At 47.7% G+C, this 4,497-nt stretch overlaps 1 non-coding gene across 1 annotated transcript; it reads right to left on the bottom strand.

Moving 5' to 3' along the window:
- Positions 1-2,907: 2,907 nt before the first annotated feature.
- Positions 2,908-3,014, bottom strand: LOC118484516. The gene has a single exon (XR_004873626.1). It is a non-coding gene; the product is annotated as a small nucleolar RNA R71 (small nucleolar RNA).
- Between the last annotated feature and the right edge of the window lie 1,483 nt (positions 3,015-4,497).

The following is a 4,497-nucleotide window of genomic DNA, read 5'->3' as shown; positions in this document are numbered from 1 at the left end:
GCGCCATTTTCGTCCTCCACGTTCTGGAAAGGTGCCATTTCAGTCCAAAAATCATAACCCAGTTAAGTCAGTTAGTAAATAAGGACTGATTGTGTAAATTTGTAACATAAAGGACCATTTAAGTAAATATTAAACACCACCACCACTAGCCCTGCCACCACCACCACTCCGCTGCCACCACCACCACCACCGCCACCACCGCCACCACAGCCCTGCCACCACCACCACTCCGCTGCCACCACCACCGCCACCACAGCCCTGCCACCACCACCACTCCGCTGCCACCACCACCGCCACCACCACCACAGCCCTGCCACCACCACCACAACCCTGCCACCACAGCCCTGCCACCACCACCACAACCCTGCCACCACTGCCACCACAGCCCTGCAACCACCACCACTTCGCTGCCACCACCACTCTCACAGATCGTAAACAACTCCCCACGCTTTGTAATTGTTCAATAAGCATGCCCGACACCACGTGAAATCGGAGTTTTTATAAAAAATTCAAAGTGGAATTAATCCACAGAAGTTTGTCGATTAAGTGTCAAATTGTTGTGTTATTTAGAGTCCCTGAACCCATATAAAACTCTCACACCCTTCAAAATCCTTTACCCCTTCGAAAATACCCTCTGTTCATCGTCTGCAAGTCTCGCCGGAATACCCGTCGCCGGAGACTGTCGCCACGCTGTTGCACGCGATACCGGATCGGTTTTAATCACCCAATCGGTATGTTTATACTTGTACAATGTTTCTGCAAGTTTAATTTGAATATTATCCGGTATTGATCGAGAATTAGGCCGTTTGACTTCTGTTGACCGTTTTGGGGAAGACGATGAACAGTAGCATGGTCACCACCGCCGCAGCCGGAACCACCACCATCAACGTCATCATCGTCATCATCTGGGGAAGGCAGCCCCACCTGCCACCACCACCACAGCCCTGCCACCACAGCCCTGCCACCACCACCACAACCCTGCCACCACTGCCACCACAGCCCTGCCACCACCACCACTTCGCTGCCACCACCACTCTCACAGATCGTAAACAACTCCCCACGCTTTGTAATTGTTCAATAAGCATGCCCGACACCACGTGAAATCGGAGTTTTTATAAAAAATTCAAAGTGGAATTAATCCACAGAAGTTTGTCGATTAAGTGTCAAATTGTTGTGTTATTTAGAGTCCCTGAACCCATATAAAACTCTCACACCCTTCAAAATCCTTTACCCCTTCGAAAATACCCTCTGTTCATCGTCTGCAAGTCTCGCCGGAATACCCGTCGCCGGAGACTGTCGCCACGCTGTTGCACGCGATACCGGATCGGTTTTAATCACCCAATCGGTATGTTTATACTTGTACAATGTTTCTGCAAGTTTAATTTGAATATTATCCGGTATTGATCGAGAATTAGGCCGTTTGACTTCTGTTGACCGTTTTGGGGAAGACGATGAACAGTAGCATGGTCACCACCGCCGCAGCCGGAACCACCACCATCAACGTCATCATCGTCATCATCTGGGGAAGGCAGCCCCACCGTCGCCGGTTCTCTCTCCTGCCTCGTTATCTCTCTCTCTCTCTCTCCGACTTTCTCCCTCTCTCGTCTGATATGATGATGAACCGGCTGTGGTGGCGGTGGTGGCAGGGCTGTGGTGGTGGTGGCAGGGCTGTGGTGGCGGTGGTCGTGGTGGTGGCAGCGGAGTGGTGGTGGTGGCAGGGCTGTGGTGGCGGTGGTGGTGGCAGCGGAGTGGTGGTGGTGGCAGGGCTAGTGGTGGTGGTGTTTAATATTTACTTAAATGGTCCTTTATGTTACAAATTTACACAATCAGTCCTTATTTACTAACTGACTTAACTGGGTTATGATTTTTGGACTGAAATGGCACCTTTCCAGAACGTGGGGGACGAAAATGGCGCATTTTTGAAAAATGGACTGAAATGGCCAAAGTGACCAAACCACAGGGACGAAAATGGCAGTTAACTCTACATAAAAAATATAACACACTTCACGCACATCAAGTTTTTGGCGCCGCTGCCGGGGACACAAGGATTTTAAGAAAGTTAGGAATCAACGGCCTAATCATATTTTTATTTTTCTTTTTAATTTTTAGGATTTTTCTTAGTTTTTCAGCTTCTGCAGCGCTCAGCACGGGCCGTGCCTGGTCGGACACGGGCCGTGCCCAGCATCGTTACTGGCAGTTTTTGTTTTCCAAGTTACAGAAGGCTGACCACGGGGCCGTGCCGGTGCAACACGGGGCCGTGTCCAACTTCCAGTAACTGGGATCTGGAAAACAATCACTGAAACTCCGACCACGGGCCGTGTTCGCTAAACACGGGGCCGTGGTGAACCTTCTGACCAACATTCTTTTCTGTTTTTATTGCAGGACTTGGAACCCGACGCCAACCTCACGTAGTGTATGAGCTCCAGTTCCAATAAAGACATAAAAGAACCACTAGAAGAACCCGAACGCTTTCTCAGAAAAAGGTTAAAAGCCAAAAACCAAGAGAAGGTTTCGGGTGACCCACCTCCAATGGCGGACCAACGTACCCTTATGGATTACCTACGACCCACCGTAGGTAATTTAGGCGCCGCTATCAATGCTCCGAATGTCGAAGCTAATAACTTCGAACTTCGGCCGCATTTGATACAAATGCTCCAAAACTCCGCAACCTTCCATGGGCTTGCGGACGAGGATCCCCATCTACATATAACTAATTTCTTGGAAATATGTGATACCTTTCGGATCAATGGAGCATCAAACGACGCCATCCGCCTCCGTATGTTTCCCTTCTCACTAAAAGACCGAGCGAAAGCTTGGCTCAACGCCCTCCCAGCTGGTTCGGTAAACACCTGGGATGAACTAGCCCAAAAATTTCTATATAAGTATTTCCCTCCCGCTAAAACTGCTAAGTTAATGACTGAAATGAATACATATTCATAAGAGGACGGGGAATCCTTATATGAAACTTGGGAAAGGTTCAAGGAGTTATTACGCAAGTGTCCCCATCACGGCCTCGCAATATGGCAACAAGTATCCACTTTCTATAATGGATTGTTGCCACACACTAGGCAGACACTTGATTCTAGCTCCGGGGGACTTTTAGGTAATCGACGCCCACACGAAATATATAATCAAATTGAGGAAATTGCTCAAACCAATTTTCAATGGCACACCCCCTGGGGAAGTAAGTCTATCGCCCCGGGCGCCCATAAGGTCGATGAAAGCACTTCTTTACAAGCCCAAATCGAGGCCCTTTCTTCAAAGATAAAAAAATTGGAAATGACAAAAACAGTCTCGGTTATGGCTTGTGAAGGGTGTGGTGGGTCACATGAAAATTGGAGTTGCATGAAAGAAACAGACGATCAACAAGAAATGGTAAACTACATTGATAATAGACCTAGGCCGTCGGGTCCCCCAACGGGAACTTACAACCAAGAATGGCGAAACCACCCAAACCTTGGTTGGAGGGAACCCGGCAATAGTAGTAACCAACAAACCCAACGAACAAACTTTCAGCAACCAAGAAATGAGTCACAAAATTTCACTCAACAACAAAGTGGACGAGAAAGGCTCGAAGATACTGTATCTCGCCTCGTCTCCGACACTGATAAGAAAAACTCGGAAAGATTTCTACAATTAGAATCAAATTTTAGAAATCAACAAGCTAGTATTCAAAACATAGAAAAACAATAAAAAAAAATAGCTCAAAATTTTGCCGAGAGACCGCAAGGCGCATTACCTAGCAATACCGAAACGAACCCAAAAGCGCAAGTTCACCTCATCACACTACGGAACCGCACCGTAGGGCCTGCAGAAGTGCCACCACCAACGGAAGAAACAGTACCCACACCTCTGCAGGAAAAGAACTCCCCTCCGTCACCAGAGCCTATCAAGGCTCCTCGAGTTCCATACCCCGGTAGGTTAATTCGTCAAAAGACCAATGAGCAATTCGCAAAGTTCGAAAGTCTGTTAAAACAATTGCATGTCAATATTCCTTTTATCGAAGTCCTAACCCAAATGCCCAAGTACTCTAAATTCATGAGGGACTTCCTTACACATAAAAAGAAAATTGAAAGTTTGCAATTAGTCAATTTAGGCGAAGAATGCTCCGCCCTCGTACTCAATAAACTTCCCCAAAAGAAAATCGATCCCGGAAGCTTCACGATTCCCTGCTCAATAGGGGAATCACCCGTTCGTAATGCCTTAGCCGACCTTAGGGCTAGCATTAACCTCATGCCCTCATCAATGTTCAAAAGACTCGGCTTAGGAACCACGAGCCCTACAAAAATGAGCATACAACTCGCTGATCGATCCGTCAAATTCCCACAAGGTGTCATCGAGAATGTCTTGGTAAAAGTAAGCAGATTCATTTATCCAGCTGATTTTGTCATACTCGATATGGAGGAAGACACCGAGGTCCCCCTCATACTAGGGAGACCCTTCCTTGCCACCGCCCAAGCAGTGGTAGATATGAATGACGGGACACTCACCTTGAGG

Source organism: Helianthus annuus, chromosome 11, assembly GCF_002127325.2.
Source record: "Helianthus annuus cultivar XRQ/B chromosome 11, HanXRQr2.0-SUNRISE, whole genome shotgun sequence".
In the NCBI taxonomy this organism is placed as follows: Eukaryota; Viridiplantae; Streptophyta; class Magnoliopsida; order Asterales; family Asteraceae; genus Helianthus; species Helianthus annuus.
Note: the sequence above shows the minus strand (reverse complement) of the source record. Positions and strands in the feature narration are given on the sequence as shown.